Here is an 18,807-nt window from a genome sequence, read left to right on the forward strand (position 1 = left end):
GGACTGTAGCAGGCCAGGCTCCTCTGTCCTACTTTGTCCATGTTGGGAAGTGGTGCAATGATAGTAATACTTCCTACATCTATTATATATATGAAGAAGTTGTTATCTTATGGATCACCAATGAAAAGTTCTGGAAATTGCATAAAAACTGTTAACAATATTTTGAAGTTATTTGTGAAAAGAACATTTGAGAGGAAATAAGGAGACCTGGATCCTAGCCCTTTTATCACTGTTAAAACCTTTGGCAAGTCAACCTTTTAGCTTGTTTTCTCTTCTTGAAAATGAACCAAGCTCGGGAGAGTGTTAAGTTTCTTCTATAAATTTCTTCTTTTTAAAATAAATTTTATTGACATGTAGTTGATTTACAGTGTTGTGTTCTGGGGTACAGCAAAGTGATTTAGTTATACATACACATGTATTCTTTTGCATACTCTTCTTCCATTGTGGTTTATCAGAGGATATTTATTACAGTACTTCTCTTTGCTTTACAGTAGAACCTTGTTATTTATTCTATATATAATATGTTGCATCTGTTAATCTCAAACTCCCATCTTCCCTCCCCCTTGGCATTCACAATTCTGTTCTCTGTCTCAGTTTATTTCTGTTTGATAGATAAGTTCATTTGTATCATATATCAGATTCCCCATATAAGTGGTATCATATAGTTCTTGTCTCTTTCTCATTTATTTAATTTAGTATGATAACCTCTAAGTCCATCCATGTTGCTCCCCAGCTATACATTTCTTTTATTCTTGTTATTAAAATTTGAGATGATATGAAATTAGGCATAGTATACATAAATGATTGTTTTTACTCCAGAGTTATTAATAGCACAATATGTAGCATAGCATAGTTCAAAGAGAAATGTCATTTCTTTTACACACACACTTGCTTTCCACCTTTTTTCTCAGTTATCTGCAAAAAATCACAACTAGAGTCAATTTCACAGCTACGTTATTGCTCTTGGTTAAGATACATAATTTGTGTACGTTTTTCTTTTTTTTCCCCAGTGGTATGTTTAGCTTTTGGAAGATCACCAAATAATAAATAAACTTTAATAAACTTTCATTAGTGGGTAGTAAGTGACCAAAGATTCCCTTATATGGCCCACAGCGCTCAAGACTTAGTCATCTAGTCTGTCTTAGGTATTCAGTTGGCTGTAAGCACTAATCCAAAGTGAGACAGTGAGCAGAGAGAAGATCCAGAAATAGTAATCCATCAGATTTGGCATCACATTGCTTACAGGAGCTCTGGCATTATGGTAATGGTACCAGGACCTGGACCTGAGCTTTTCCAGTCAGCAACTATCACCTGACCCCAAGAAACATAAATACTATGGGACACACAAAAGGGAGATGCAACCCTAAGGTGCAAGTTGGACAGATGCTGAGACAAGCCAAGAAAGCCTTTACAGCCGAGGAAGAATTCAAGTCTGAGTAAGAGAAATTTTGCTTAGGTCAGGGCAATATTATTTTCCTGGAGAAAATATTTGTGGATCCTCCACATGACTTTACCCATTATTTGATTTTTTTTTTTTTAAGTAGTATAGGCCTTCAAGTTTCAGTAAGAATGTAGCCATTTATTAGGGCCCAGTCAGATTGATTATTTGCTATGATGCTTCACATTCTTGTGACATTTTAGGAATCTATAATGGTTATTTCCTGAAGGAGTTAAAGCAGAAGCCGTTATTATTCCTTGAACTTATAATGTATGTTTCCTAGCGTCTTTGTATGAGGCTCCTATTGTGTTAGCATTTTGAATTGAGAAAGTTACAAGCTACCTTATTATTAGTAATACTGAGTATGTCAGCATACTTTCAGCTTCCAGGTAAAACTGGCTTGCCAAAATTTCACCAACATTTTGGGCTAAATTGATTTTGTTGGAATGATCACTCTGGTGATTGGGAGCTACCTGACAGTTTAAATAGGTAATGTCCATGTGTTTTTGTATATGTCCATACATGTTCTGCCCATGTGCTTTTGTATGTCCATACATGTTCTGCCCATGTGCTTTTGTAGCCCTTCCCCGTTTTGTACACATAGGCCTTCCAAAGGGCAGTGCCTGCATCTAGGTCATGGGACTGCCTTTGAGCTGCTGAAGCCACTGGGCGAAGACCTTAAGCAATGGCTGACAGGTTTCAGCTTCCTCAGTCCTGGCTTAGACAATTCTGAGACATGTATCTTTTACCATTTTCAGATTCTCCCATTAGATTAAGTTTCCATTGGCCTCTGCAATAGCTAACTTAATAACATACTGTGTATTAGCTGTCTGCCCTTCTTATCACCTTCCCCACTCCCCTACCGGTTATGCTGAACCTCTCAAATAAACTTTCCACTCAGTCCTAGTTTCAGGGTCTGATTTCCTTGGAAACCCCACTAAGTTAACTAATAAACCAAAGTTGAGAATCCTTCCTATTTTGCTGGTATAATTTATTTTATACTGTTATGATAAATTGTCTAGAGTAAATGGGCAGTTAATCTGTTAATTAAACATCTGTTAATTGTTTGCGACTACAAATATTTAGTATGGTAGATCCCCTTCTTTTTATTGTGACACAAAACTTAATTAAAATCACTAGCCATCAAATACTAGTAAAAATAGGCTAAGTTATGTAAATGAAAGGATTTAAATGGTCACCCTTTTATTAAAATTCTAAACATAGTTTTAAAATACTAGAATCAATATAATAGCAAAATCATAATACTGGAAGTAAGAAAAAATGCATTTTAACCAAAAAATTGAATATAGTTCTTACAACAATTTTACTGAGACCCACAGTTTAAACTAAAACAAACCCCAATACCCTTAAAACACTCAAACATAAATGTTTAGGGATACCTAAGAGTTGAAAACAAAATAGTAAAGGAATAAAATCCTAAGAGACAAGAACTAGTATTCAGAGCATATAATATACCAAATGAATAAAATATTTTAACAGCTACCTTGATACTAGAAGTAAAATATAATTAAATGCTCAGAGTGAAATGTTAAGATCAATCTAAAAATACTAAGAATGTTAGAGATAAATCATTTAGCACACGAAAATGTGAATTTAAAAAGTAATCTTTCAAAACCAGAAATGGACACAGAGCATTCAGAGGAGTCTCAAGAGTAACGGAAGCACTAGGTCTAGTTTAAAGAAGATGAGAATCAGGCAATGCCCAGCAAGAGCCTGGTCACTGTTGATAATCCAAGTTGGGGAGTGCAGGCCAAAACTAGTTGCAAACTATTTGCAGACTATGTTTAAAAAGACACTCTGAAAGAAGAGAATGAAATCAAGCGCATTTCAGGGACTATAGACTTACTGCTGCATTTCTCACCCTTTAAATAACATTTTGTAAAAGCCCATGAGATGTAATTTAAAAAGTAAAGATAACGCAGGAACTTTAACTGTGATGAAGAGCCAATGATAGCAGCATTTAAAACTTTGATAACAGACAATCCACTTTATATGTCCCCAAATCTAATATGTTGTAGTATGCTTTTTTCCTAGCCATTAGCATGCAAGATAAATTCAGTGTATCACTTCATTTGCTCAGTTTGACCAGTTGAGAAACTACTGTGCATTTAAACTCAATGTTTTGATTTTTTAAGTATGTATTGGTTTTATGATTTAAATAACCCCAAAGACAATACAGTGTAGTGATTAGAAGCATAGGCCCTTGATCCAATCCTGAATCTGCCACTTAACTTGCTATCAGTAAGCACACGTTACTTTCCCTTGCCTTGATTTCCTGGATTGTTAAGTGGGCATCATAAGAACATGCTACTCCATAAGAGTTTCTGAGGATTAAATAGCTTAAATATAAAATTCTTAAAATATTGTCTACCATATATTTATTCCCAATACATTTTTTGTGTATGATAACAGTGAATTATGGATAAAGTCGAAATTTATAATGTTGTTGAGATACATAACTATTTTCATATAATGATTATTATGGAGAAAGTGTTAGTTTATTAGTCATGTCTGACTCTTTGTGACCACATGGACCATAGCCCACCAGGCCCCTCCTTCCATGGAATTCTCCAGGCAAGTTCATTGCCATTTCCTTCTCCAGGGGATCTTCCCAACCCAGGGATCGAACCCAGGTCTCCCACATTGCAGGCAGGCTCTTTACCATCTGAGCCACCAGGGAAGCCCAACTATGGGGAAAATGCAATCTAACTCTGTTCAGTTCAGTCGCTCAGTCGTGTCCGACTCTTTGCGACCCCATGAATCGAGCACACCAGGCCTCCCTGTCCATCACCAACTCCTGGAGTTTACTCAGACTCATGTCCATCGAGTCAGAGATGCCATCCAGCCCTCTCATCCTCTGTCGTCCCCTTCTCCTCCTGCCCCCAATCCCTCCCAGCATCAGGGTCTTTTCTAATGAGTCAACTCTTCGCATGAGGTGACCAAAGTATTGGAGTTTCAGCTTCAGCATCAGTCCTTCCAATGAACACCCAGGACTTATCTCCTTCAGGATGGACTGGTTGGATCGCCTTGCAGGCCAAGGGACTCTCAAGAGTCTTCTCCAACACCACAGTTCAAAAGCATCAATTTTTCGGTGCTCAGCTTTCTTCACAGTCCAACTCTCACATCCATACATGACCACTGGAAAAACCATAGCCTTGACTAGACGGACCTTTGTTGGCAAAGTAATGTCTCTGCTTTTTAATATGCTATCTAGGTTGGTCATGACTTTCCTTCCAAGGAGTGAAAGTGAAGTTGTTCAGTCGTGTCCAACTCTTTGCGACCCCCTGGACTGTAGCCTGCCAGGCTCCTCCCTCTATGGGATTCTCCAGGCAAGAATACCGGAGTGGTTTGCCATTTCCTTCTCCAGGGCATCTTCCCGATCCAGGGATCGAACCCTGGACTCCTGCATTGCAGGCAGACGCTTTAACCTCTGAGCCAAGGAGTAGGTGTCTTTTAATTTCATGGCTGCAGTCACCATCTGCAGTGATTTTGGAAACTCTACTCATTTCAAAAATGAATATATAAAACATGACCCATTTGTGACAAAGGAGGACTGCAGTTTTTGCTTATTTTTCCACGTGATATTTACTATGTTTCTACTAAGGTGAGGAGAAAATAATTGGTATGCCTACCATGTGCTAATAGTAAACACTTTATGTCATTTCACATAATCCACAGTCAGCTAATCAGTTTGTTTCAAATGAAGTTGAAATTTCAGAAAGGTTCAGAGCTTCTGTAATATAGTCTCTCTGACTCTGAGCTTAAAGCTTGTGCTACTTTCCCTGTGTTATTAACAGAGGAGAGATTTCAAACTATGTAAGAACTGGTATGACCCAGGTACCAACAAACCAAAGTAGATGCAAGAGTCTTAGAGGCCTTATGCTCTGCCAGGTATTATCTCCTTAAGGATTAGAGCTTGGAGAACTCTTGGTGGGGGAGAGGTCCCTAGAGAAGGGGACATATGGAGAGGTTGGAGCAGTGGCCACTTTCCAACAATTATGGAGGTCTTTTCATGTTTAGCTAGTACAGCCACAGTGTTCATTCTAATCAAATATTAGATGTTTCAAAATATTACTTTTGATGTATCTGATATTAGGATAGTTATGTTCAGATTTGAGTACTGTATTAATTTTTAATATTTTTAAGACATATTTATAGAATCAGGCATAATTGAGAATTTCATCCTTGAGATTTCTGTTAAACATTCATTGTATGATTTTCAATTATATTGATTGATTGATCTCCACTTAAGATACATTGCCTTTATTTATAGTCACCAATTTTTTAAAATTATGAACTTGCAATAGTTTAGAAGCAGCTTGCAATTTTTGGTTCTTTGGCCAAAAAATATTCATTATGTTATTGTAAAGACTTTGTTTTCTTTTCCAAATATGAATTTGCTCTCCTTACCAACCTTCTCTTGTTATATATTCTTTATTCACATCCAGAAAGAATAAAACAATGATGATTTTTACCTGATAATCTATAGTATATCTTCAAATTTGTTAGAAACCTGATCTCTTAATTTTATATTCTGGGAGCAACAGAAATAACTGAAGTCTTCTTTTTTGTGTGATAGGAAACTTATTTAAAATGCAGATTTCAGTAGATGAGTACGTTGTTTCTTGGTTTGTTTACAATATTTCATAAAATTAAATGAATTAACTGTTAACTAATGCTTTTCCTTTGAAACTTAAGTAATTACCAGTATTCAGCCTTTTTTAAACAATAAAAAAGACAATTTCACCTTGTTCAATCCAATAAAGGAGCCTCTGTTGCCAACTGATTCACTGCCTTGGGGTCGTTTGTGTTTATTATTTTTATGTGAAAGAACTGAATATTTTGTTTTATTTTTGTTTCATTTGTTCTCTGTTGCAACCAGCCAATCAGCAAATATGTTAAATGTTTTATGTTCAGCTTTTACTGAGCCTGAACCCACCATACTAAGTTTTACTTCCACATACCAATTTGCAGTTTACCTAGTTTAAAATCTACTTACTATATGTTTATATAGGGTGCACTTCATTATTTCTGTATCTACCATGATATCTACAGCTGTGTTCTCAGTGATAAAGAATGATCAGAAAATCTCAGCATTATACATGTTGGCAACATTGGAAACATTTAATATTTTGACTAATTTTAAGTAGCATTTAAAGCTGTATGTGAGAGGTAATATTAAGACTTGCATCACTCAGAGCAAAATGGCCTATGAAAGTGAAAAGTGAAAATGTTGGTTGCTCAGTCATGTTTGAGTCTTTGTGACCCTCATGGACTGTAGCCCACCAGGCTCCTCTGTCCACGAGATTTGGCAGGCAAGAGTTATGGAGGGGGTTACCATTCCCTTCTCTAGGGTATCTTCCCGACTCAGGGATCGAACCTGGTCTCCTACATTGCAGGCAGAATCTTTACATTCTGAACCACCAGGGATGCCCCCACATGGCCTATAGTGTCTTGGCTTAAAAATTCAGGTATTTTTCTGCATAGTCATTCAGTTCATTATAAATGCAGGGAAGATGAAACAAATTTCTGGAAATACTTCACATTTTGTATGTTTAGCATTTGATTTGTCATCTTTGAAAGATCTAAAATGATATTCTGTTAATTTTTACACATCCCACATAACCTTGACAGGACAATCCTCTAAATCTGAAAAATCTCTAATAAACAAGAGTGACTCAGAATCTCTTTTTGGTTGCATTTGCTTATATTTAGATTTCACTGTTTTATTTTTCAGTTATCTTTCACTGAGTCAGTAATGATCCTGTCTTTGTTTACAGTAACCTAGAGGTAATTTGTATAATCCAGACATCTTTTTCTATTTATAAGGAATTTATTTGTTTGTCAGTGTTTTCTTTTCCCTGATGAAATCCCTTGTTATTTGACAGGTTGGCATACTATTAAGCTGTTCTTAGTAGGATTTGAAACATTGTTCTTTGGTAAAAGATAGCTGATTCCAGACATCATAAAATTAGGTATTACTCCTGGCTCATAGAATTTCTCACGTAATATGGTTTCTTTTGCTGTTATGAATGCCTGCACCAAAAATCTGTGAACAGTCAGAGCCTAGAGTTTCCCCCAGCACTGGTGGCTTTGATACTTTAGTCACATGAACTGTGGTTTTGTGTTTTTTTTTCAGACATCACTAAGGATGATATTCCTATTCTTGTGTGCATTTATTTGCATTTTTCTGCTTGTTATTTTATTCTTTAAATGGGTTGATAAATAGGAACATCACCTCCTTGCACAGGGCTCTATCACCTCTCCCGGCTATCTTTTTGTTTCTGTTGGAAACTGTGGTAGAATTTGATTTGGTTATGCAGGTAATTTTCATTTTGTTTTTTTTCCCCGTTCCTTTTATAACTTTTTAATATTTTCCCAAGATACAACCACTTGTTGCTTTTTTTCAGTTATATAGGCTAAAGTCCCTTTTCTTAAGATATTACCTTGATTATTTATTTCCATTAAGGAGGAGTAATGATTCATCATTTTGGAGGGTTGTTCCATTTATAATTTGAAAAGTCACTTTGGCTCTATATAACATATATTAAAATTTTTAAATTAATTAATTTATTTGGCTGCACTGAGTCTTAGTTGCTTTGTCTGAGCTTTCTCTAGTTCCAGTGAGTGAGGCTACTCTAGTTGTGATGCTCAGGCTTCTCATTGCAGTGGCTTCTCTTGTTGCAGAGCACAAGCTTTAGGTGCTAGGGCTCAGTAATTGTAGCACACAGGCTTAGTTACTCTGTGGTATGTGGAATTTTCCCAGACCAGGGATCAAACCTGTGTCCTCTGCATCAGAGTACTGATTCTTATCCATGGCACCACCAGGGAAGTCCAAGATCATGCTTTTGTTTACATTATCAATGTCATACATATTAAAGGACATTTTAAAAGGCTTATAGCATAATTTTTATGTTTCCTTATCAGCAGTTTGTATCCCAGTTTTAAAAATCTATAGCTTATTGTGAAGCCTATTATTTTAAAAATATCTACAAGAGAGCAGTTTTTAGTCTATGTGCACATACTTTAAAGTTATATTTATTTAAATTCTTTCTATAAGTTGTTTTAAACATATAGTTCTTCTAATTAGTTTTCTCTCAAATTAGTCTTAAGAAGTACTAATTAATGAGTTTAGTGTATCATATTAATTTTTTAACTTACATAACAATTCTGTTTTTATATAGAGAACATATTCCAAAAAGACTTTTTCTGAGTTTTGATTCAACATTTTCAGCTAAACCTCCTATAACACCTAGTAATTTATTCAGTTAAATATAGTGGACCTATTACTTTAGACTTATTATAATCTTTGTTACCACCATGTAAATAAAACATTATGGTTCATAATTCTGAATCTGGATTTCTTTTTAGACATTAATTGGATTTACAATAGCTTCATGGAATCTATCTTCATAAGACTGTTTTTCTTTGAAATGTCATTGTCTTTTGTGTTCGATACCACAAGATGTTGTTACAGCATTGTTAAAATACTTGAAGATATATGAAACTTATTTAAGGCCTTGCAATAGAACATCTTTTTCTGTTGGGCAAAATTCCAACTCTTTGATTTGGTGACTTGAATTTCAGCATCACTCCCCAGGTTTTTATTTTATTCTTCATGTTAGCTCACCATCAATTTATAATATTTTGTTTGTTAGATATATATGTTAGGTAATAAATTGCTGACTGGATATGACTCATGCTTATATCTTGCTATGTTGCTTTGGAATTTTAAAAATTAATGATATTCTGTTAAATATTCGTGAATTTCTGTTTCTTTCTCTGAAAAGAGGCAGTGCAAATTTTGTGTTTGACTTCTGAATGCTTTTAAAAAAAAAAAAATCTTCTTATTTGCTAATAAAATTACTTGTAATTCCTCACCATAAATTCAAAGAATCATGGAGTTGGAAGAGGCCTTTAGAAGGATTGAAGGATACCCTCTGATGTTGAAATTTCCTTCTTTGATATCCCTCTCTCTTGTTCACCAATTCCATCTACCCTTTTAGCATAATCCTGAGCAATGAAATCACTAGTAGCTATTACTGTTGGTTTTCTTCCCTTCTTTCCCCTCCTCTATAGAACTCTCCAGTATTGAAAAATAGATCATTTCTGGTGTTCTGGAAACATAGGGAGCTCCTATTGGTGATGAGAATGAGAGAAAACGAATATGATGTTTTAGAAAATGGAGATAATGTCAATAGTAATGACTTTTTAAAGGAATCACAAAAAAAGATAAAGGAAGTGGAGTCAGGCTGCTAAAAATGTGTTGAGAGACAACTGAGTCAGGACTTGGGAGGCAAGAGACAGAACCTGAAAAGAAGATGACATCAACACCATCCTAATCATAAACTTCTAACAGTCAACATTTGGAGGGAGGCAGAGAGCAAGGTGTATAGTGTATTATTTCCAAAAGTAAAATAGTTTTATAAAATATAATAAAGCTATACAGCATAGCTTTATAGTGTTTTTCTATAACACTGCCACTGAGGAAGTCCTTGAAAAGTTCTAACACATGGAAGGATAAATGAAATGATCCCTTTATAAAATTTGTTTTACTCAATGTGAACTTATTGATACGGACCTTCATATTCACATAATTTCATCCTCCCAATACTTTTTATTCCCCCCTCTACAACATACTCATCTTCTCTTCCTTGAGTTATCATTCATAGTAGTTTTCAAGAACCTTATTTTTGCGGTTGGGCGAGACTATGTAGAACTAAAGTGATAAATGAAATGCCAACCCATTTACTGGTCCCACCTCTATTTGCTCATTAATTGTCTATCAACAAGTCCAATAAGATAAAACTACAGTTGAATTTATTATTGCCAGAATATAAATATGTGTATTCTTGGTACCATATTTGGCAAAATGTTAACTTAATTCTTTCTCTCCAGAAAGGTCAGTGTTTGCATATTAGTGTAGCCAAAAAATCACTCATTAGTATTCCCCAAATAACAGACGTAATTAAGGAGGTCTGTCAGAACCAAATTGATGATGTATTTTAGGTGAAGACATACTCTGCCTGAACTAGATGAATGTTTTTAGAGAATGCTAGTAGCAGGGAGAAAGGGAAGAGGAAGGTGGCTTTTTTTTTAATCTAATGAAAATGTATCATTTACTGTGAATACCTTGAATTGCCTGGTTATTATTAACTTTCATAGAACTTCAGTTGCTTTGGACTTTATAGTTCCTTACTGAAGCCAGATCATTTAGACAAGTTGCAGGAGTGCTAAAGACAAGGCTTAATCTGGTGGGCAAAATTTAGAATAACCTATGGTTCTTTGTTTTTGAAAGTGACTTGGCCATACTCAATAAGGGACTCTTAGGCTGTTTACCACAGAAACATAGAATAGCTACGAAAAAGAAATACAGAAAAGTTATCCCAGATCCACTAAAAGAGTGATCTGGAATAAATCTAATAATGGTTCTGTTACTAAGAATAGCTTGAATATGCTCTAGGTAAGATTATTACTTTTATAAAAACAGTTGAGAAAACTGGTCCATGAATTGCATGATGAGAGCTCTTGTTGTACTGAAGAAATTGGAAACTTTAGAGAGGCAAACATAGGCTAAAAGTATTTTTAATTCTTTGAATATTTTCTGTTAACATTTTATGAGGTTTTATTTTATTCTGTAATTTCTTGCTGTAATTTGTTTTTACTCAGCCTTATATGAAACTTGTGAATTAAAAAAATTCCTAAGTCACTATCAGATCAGAATAAATGGGATCTTGAGGGCTATGAAATTGCATACTGCTAATAGTATGAAAGCAATCACTGGTAAAAGTTTAGATTGAATTTAATTCCATAGCTCAGGGAATTTTTAGGTAGCATATTTTCTTCCTGTAAAAACTGCCATATTTTAAACTTGAGAGTGCAGTAATACTTAAGAAGGCAAATTTTTTTGTAGAAAAAATTGAGTTAAAACCGTAAATTTTGTATCCCAGTATTGAACCATTTTTCATGGATTTTAATGTAATTAGGCTTATAGAACATTATTCAGAAGCAAGACTGCGGTTTTTAGGATAAACCCTGATATCACAGAGGCTTTATTATGTAAATGGTACAGAAATACTAGAAAGCATATAGAGCAAAAAGAGAACTTAGAAGTAATCTTATTGTGAAGAAGGGTCAGAAGTAGACCTTCATGGCATTTTACTTGCAGTGAGAAACCTGATAAACTGCAAGAGTGGAAAACGTGAGGCAGAAATGATACCAGGGTGTATTAGGTAAAGCTTCCAAAACTACTGAAGATTTTAGTTTTAAGGATGAGACCATATTAAAAAAAAAAAATCCAACTAATAAAAATAAATGGAGAAATAAATAAAAATAAAAACAGGGAATAAGTTTTAGCAACTTACATGACCAATGTTAGAGATACCTATGTCCATTATCTAGAAGTCTGTATTTTTAATCATTAAAGAGTAGTATGTAGAGGCTGAATTCTTTTGTGATGTATAGCATTTTGTGATTTATAGAGTTATTGGTTCTTCTTAAAATAGTGTTCCTAAGGAAACACTAAACCATGTTCCCAGTGACTTCTGTGTTAAATATGTTTAAATAGTTTTTAATTTATTGAAAATTGATCATTCTTTTTAATTTAGTTTTTATTAATACCAGTAGTAATTACACTGGTACTCTCAAGCAAAATTACCTGGCTTAGACATTAAGAGAGTTAGGTGCAGTAGTCCTCAGAACAGATGAGAAATTTCATGCAGCATAGGGAGATTACAATTTTTAAATCCTTCATCGTCGTAAAGTATACTAAAGAGAAAAGCTGGGTGCCTCACCTCATCACTGTAAGACACTATACTTAATTACTAGAAACACTAACAAATATGCCAAGTCTTAAGTTATTAAAAAAACAGGTAGAAATAAGGGACTGTAAGTTAGTACCTGATTAATTAGCTAAGTAATTTGCAATAATGAGCATAGAAAATCAGTAATAGAAAGATAGCTTTAGTGTCAAGTTGATGGAAATTTCCTTTAAGGAGGGAGCAGTATCTGAGCTAATTTTTGGTTGGCCAGGAGATGAGAGATAAACAGCAAAAGGCAGCTGAGGTCAGATAATAGAAGATCAAGAGTCTTGCCAAAAGACACTGGGACTTCATTTCATAGCTGTAAATCACAGAGGCAGACATACAGCCTCTGCTACAGATTCGAGATGGACTAGCTCCCTGTTTGTGAGGACATTTGAGAAGTCTGTGACTGTTGCTATCAAGCAGCACCAAGCCTGCGGGGGAAATCAACTTTGGTCACAAGCTGAAGATTGATGTTAACTTACTAGAAAAACCTGTATAATATCTAGGGTGAAATAGAAAAACCTAAAGTCTTTATACATGTTTTCTAGTAAGTTAACATCAATCTTCAGTTTGTGACCATATACAAAAAATATTAGGAGGACTTCCATCTTAGGCATGTAAGAGAAACTATGTATAGTTTTCTTTCAAGGTTTTACAGGGATTGGAGGCCTTTTATATTATAATCACCAGAGACATCTATAAAAATAGAAACTCCTTGGCCTTAGCCTAGTTCTTCTGAATCAAAATCTCTGGGCAGGACACCTGAGAATTTACATTTTAAAGTAGTACCTTTGGTTCTTAAGTGCATTATAATTTAAATTCACTGTAACTACCGTTTACACTGTGCTTGGATTCATGTAATCTAAGATATTATAGGTTTGTGTATATTTGTGTGTGTGATGGAAGTTTTGAAGTCGTTTTAAGTATTTAGTAGTCCGGTTAGCAAGTATCTTAGTAATTTTCATAAACATCTGTAGGCAGTATTTTTTAAGTTAATGTCTTACTAGTTATCTGTAGAAATTAAGTCAGACAGTTGCAGTGAGATTGTTTCTTAACCAGTAGAATATCCTTCCTTAATGCTTTTGAAAATTAGCAACAGCAGCAGCTCCATGTGATACCAATTAAATTCTGAATATTTAAGGAAGAGACTGTCTCCATATATTTAGAAGTGTCCCACATGTTTTTAATGTGTAGCTGCAATGAATCAGGGATATCCACTAATGAACAAAAGGAACAGTGATGTTCCTAGTCAAAAAATTATTGATTGACTTTGGAATCTGTAGTACTCAAAACCACATGCTAAAAGTATGGCACTGTGGCATCTAAATTCTGTTTCCCTAACTGCTTGTCTCAGGCTTATTTACACAATCAAAGGAAATCAAAATCAAAATTATTTCAACAAAGCATTTTTTCTGAATAATCCCAATTCTCTATTAGACGGCAGTTTCTTTTAAAAGGCCTCTGCTAAGCTTAACTAGGTTGATGTAAAGTACTGATTGGTCAGTTTAAGCGATAAAGTTTGAATAATATTGACCTTTTCACCCAGACTTCCCTGGTGGGTCAGACGGTAATGCATCTGCCTACAGTGCGGGAGACCCAGGTTCAATCCCTGGGTTCGGAAAATTTTCTGGAGAAGGAAATGACAACCCACTCCAGTATTCTTTTTTCTTTCTTTTTTTTTTAATTGGAAGCTAATTACAATATTGTAGTGCTTTTTGCCATACATTGACATGAGTCAGCCTTGCGTGTACATGTGTTCCCCATCCTGAACCCCCCACCTACCTCCCTACCCATCGCATCCCTCAGGATCATCCCAGTGCACCAGCCCTGAGCACCCTGTCTCGTGCATTGAACCTGGACTGGCGATCTATTTCATGTATGATAATATACATGTTTTCAATGCTATTCTCTCAAATCAGCCCACCCTCACCTTCTCTCTCCGAGTCCAAAAGACTGTTCTTTACATCTGTGTCTCTTTTGCTGTCTCGCATATAGAGTCATCATTACCATCTTTCTAAATTCCATATATATGCGTTAATATACTGTGTTGGTGTTTTTCTTTATGACTTACTTCATAGGCTCCAATTTGATCCACCTCATTAGAACTGATTCAGGTGCACTCTTTTTAATGGCTGAGTAATATTTCATTGTGCATATGTACCACAGCTTTCTTATCCATTTGCTTCCATGTCCTGGCTATTGTAAACAGTGCTGCCATGAACATTGGGGTACATGTGTGTCTTTCAGTTCTGGTTTCCTCGGTGTGTATGCCCAGCACTGGGATTGCTGGGTCGTATGGGAGTTCTATTTCCAGTTTTTTAAGGAATTTCCACACTGTTATCCATAGTGGCTGTACTAGTTTGCATTTCACCAACAATGTAAGAGGATTCCATTTTCTCTGCACCCTCTCCAGGATTTTTTGTTTGTAGACTTTTTGATAGCAGTCATTCTGACCTGCGTGTGATGGTACCTCATTGTGACTTGATTTGCATTTCTCTGATAATGAGTGATGTTGAGCATCTTTTCACGTGTTTGTTAGCCATCTGTATATCTTCTTTAGAGAAATATCTGTTTAGTTCTTTGGCCCATTTTTTGATTGGGTTGTTTATTTTTCTGGAATTGAGCAGCATGAGCTGCTTGTATATTTTTTAGATTAATTCTTTGTCAGTTGCTTCATTTGCTATTATTTTCTACCATTCTGAAAGCTGTCTTTTCACCTTGCTTATAGTTTCCTTCGTTGTGCAAAAGCTTTTAAGTTTAGTTAGGTCCCATTTGTTTATTTTTGCTTTTACTTCCATTACTCTGGGAGGTGGATCATAGAGGATCCTGCTGTGATTTATGTCAGAGAGTGTTTTGCCTATGTTTTTCTCTAGGCCACTCCAGTATTCTTGCCTGGAAAATCCCATGGATGGAGGAGCGTGGTAGGCTACAGTCCGTGGGGTTGCAAAGAGTCGGACACGACTGAGCGACTTTTTACTCACTCACTTCACTTTTCATGAAGACAGACTGTTTAGCTAATTGATTTCTATTAGTTTGCTCTGAGTTTTACAGGCAACTCAAGGGTAATCAAGAATGTATTTTTGGTAATTATCCATTCTAAACAAAGAAAGTATTTTTTAGGGTAGGGCTACATTCCTGTAGAACATAAGAGTTAATGTGTTTAAAATTATATTTCTTCAAAATGTTGATGAAAACTAGGTTAGCAAGATAAAATTGGTACTATAGAAAGTACTAAACTCTGTGTTGTTGTTGTTGTTCAGGTACTAAGTCTTGTCTGACTCTTTGCATCCCCATAAACTACTACATGCCAGGTTTCCCTGTACTTCACTATCTCTCAGAGTTTGCTTAAATTCATGTCCATTGATACTAAACTCTATGCCAGGGATCAAAATGTCAAAGTATGTTTCACAGGCCTTTCTGATTCTTCTAAAGGGAAAAATTATTATTACTGTCTAATTGCATAAAACATGTCACACACATGTTACACGCAATAGACACCTCCCTTTGCCCATACTTATAATTTTAAGATTTCCCTTAATATTTAAAATAAATGAAAAAATATTTACAACCTCAAAGTCATGATATTTTCTTATGTTTTTCTTTTAGATGATTATTGAGGATATCAGTTTCTGCATGTGGGAAGTAGATATTGAAGGTTATCTGGTTTACAGACAAGATCTTTAAAAAATAGACACTGAAGGTAAGTAATGACTATAGCCTCATAAATAATCTAATTTAAATGGTTAGGGTTGCCAGATTATAATTTAACTTGCTAAACTTGCTTATTTTTTGTCACTGGCCCTGATAACCACATATTCAGAAACAAATTGTTATGCCTTAATAGCATCTTGGCAGAAAGTATCAGATTTCATTTATAATGAGCAGTTGATAAAGTTGATATATTATGGAAGAATGCAAACTAATTAGAAAGAATGAAGAAGATATTAAGTAGCATCTATCAAAACTGGGTGCACAACTCAGAGTTTAACTTGAAAAAATAATTTTTCAGAACCTGCTATGCACTGTATTTTTTAATAATATTTATGTCCTTAACCATGTTAAAAACTTGTTTTTTAACCACTCCAAAAAAAGAAACCCTGTGACAGTTTCAAACAGTCATAGTATTACTTCTAAATACCTAACTTCTTTTTCACTATTTCTTGAGCTCCTGAAGATTTGTCTTGACCTATGATATCCTTTCACTTACCATATTTTGTTCATGTCTCCCATGACTGCTTACATGCTTATGTTACTAAGTAAATTCTGAATACATTTGGTACAATTTTGAGTGAGATACAGAGTACAAAATGCAAAAAGGGTACTTTAAATAATTTTGTGTGGTGCAAGAGAGAGGTAACGGGGTGTATCTATGGCTAATCCTTGTTGATGTGTGACAGAAAATGACAAAATTCTGTAAAGCAGTTATCCTTCAATTAAAAACATTTTTGAAAACAATAATTATTTTGTGGGTCAGATAGGTACAATGGAACCTTGGAGAGTGTGTAAACTCTTAATGGGGCACTTTTGTTTAGCTCTAAAATCCTTTCTAAGTGGGAATAAGAGACCAGTAATATCAAATCTCATGACTTTTTCCCAAAAGAAACCAGAAATACAAAATTTGAAAAGTTCTAATTTTTCAAAAACAGCATAAAACTTTTCCTGTGACAGTATCCACTTTTGCTACTGTGTGAATCAAATACAACAGTATACAACCTCTGGTGTAGGAATTATTTTTCTTTGTTCTATATTTCTTTATTCTTGTTGAGTACAAGTACTTAGAGTTTATTTTTTCTCCTTAATTTCTGATTAGCATCTTAGTGATTTTTTGCTAGTTTTTTATGATAAACATTATTGTCAGAAATGACTTTTCTTGAAAATATAAATGATATTACTTACTTATAATTCATCTATACTTTTATGTGGTGAGTTGGTTGCTTAGAATAGCTATTCAATTGTCTTCTGAATTATAATAGTTATGCAGTTATTTTTATAGTTCCTTTATCTCCATAGTCATAGATCCTTCTGATTTTTTTTAAAAGAGAGGTTCCCTTTTTACTGTACCAGTTGCATAGAAAATAGAGTTAATCACATTCCTTAGTTCAGGGCACACTGTCATCACTGGTCCATGGAAAGCACTTTTTTATTTTTATTTTTTTGGAAAGCACTTATTTTATTTGTATATTTTCTTTTATTCTCATTTCCATTATCATGCTGCTGACCTGGACTCATTGGAAATCATTCTTATATGTAGTCTAATATCTGTTACATTGTTCTCTTTTGTTTATATGTATTTTCATAGCATACTATTTTATATATATATATTTTTTAATGGAAAACTTCAAATAAAAAAGAAAAGGGAGCATAATATCATGAACTTTCATGTGCCCATGTCTCAGCTTCAACAGTTACCTCATGGCTGAACTCATCTTAACTATATCCTGCCTTCTCCCCCACTTATACACATGAAATTTTAATATGCATAAATGGATTGTGCTATGTATCTCGTAGTGCATTATTTTCATACATTATTGTATTTTGTTAGAAGATATTTTATTTAGGATTTTAGAATCCACATTCTTAAGTGAAATGTACTATACTTTTTTCTTCATTTTCCTTGTCTGGTTTTGCAATTAAGATTACACCAGCCTTATAAAATGAGATGAGCAACTTTTTTCTATTTTCTAGAATAGCTTTATATAATATTAATTTACTGTTTATTTAAGTGTGCTCAAACTCATATGTAAAGTGTCTGCTTGAGAGATGTTTTTGAATGCTGTTTATGTCTTTAATGCTTTTTGATCTATTTAAGTTTTCTCTTCAGCTTTGGGTACCAGTAACACCTGATGGTCTCCCCACCTACCAATGTAGCCCAGACCCACTTTTCTTTTAGTCAGGAAATACTTGGACAGTCTCAGTGTCCACATCTGAGCCATGTAATAGTCACTTTCTTTTTGAACTGACCAGGAATTTAATGTTTTAACCCTCATCATTGGCCTGATAGGCCCAATCTTGCTTGACTTAAACTCCCGCTGACACATACCTAGATTAATCCTGAGCTCCATTAGTTTTCTACTATTCTATAACCAGAAACTTTGGTTAACAGTGCTCTTAACTGATGTCTTTACGTTCCTGAAAACCTTTTACATAGTGGTTTTGTGTCTCAAGGCTGTGTAAAAGGTAAGTATTTTGAAAAAGACTAAGTAAGGTTACTATGTTCAGGGAAGGTAAGTTTTCAGAAAAAAACAGGCAGTCATCTAGTCTAGTGTCCTGTACAGTGTATGCCAAATTATAGTTAACTTTAGAAGATTTTCACTTATCTCCAGAGTTTGAAGCTTTCTTATAATTATTTATTATTGGAAGAATAATTAAAGGTGTTTTCATTAACAAAAGCAAAAAATAATAGCATAAGCAGAGAGTTCACAGATCCAGTAACAAAAGGAAATGATCAATAAGCATAATAGTTTATATAATTTTTGATGCATTTTAATGTTTATACCTAAGATCTTATTTCAGTTTTTCTTGCACACTTTCATAGTGTACTTT

The 18,807-nt window shown here is 34.6% G+C and overlaps 1 protein-coding gene across 10 annotated transcripts in view; it reads left to right on the top strand.

The window, feature by feature from the left end:
- Nucleotides 1-18,807, top strand: part of MBD5 (methyl-CpG binding domain protein 5) — a 447,078-nt gene that overhangs the window by 143,154 nt on the left and 285,117 nt on the right. For all 10 annotated transcript variants that reach the window (XR_010662489.1, XM_065931498.1, XM_065931500.1 and 7 more), the window contains exon 2: nt 15,871-15,964. The gene's annotated coding sequence lies outside the window, so the exon portion shown is untranslated. The remainder of the gene's footprint in view (nt 1-15,870; nt 15,965-18,807) is intronic.

Source organism: Muntiacus reevesi, chromosome 3 (assembly GCF_963930625.1).
Source record: "Muntiacus reevesi chromosome 3, mMunRee1.1, whole genome shotgun sequence".
In the NCBI taxonomy this organism is placed as follows: domain Eukaryota; kingdom Metazoa; phylum Chordata; class Mammalia; order Artiodactyla; family Cervidae; genus Muntiacus; species Muntiacus reevesi.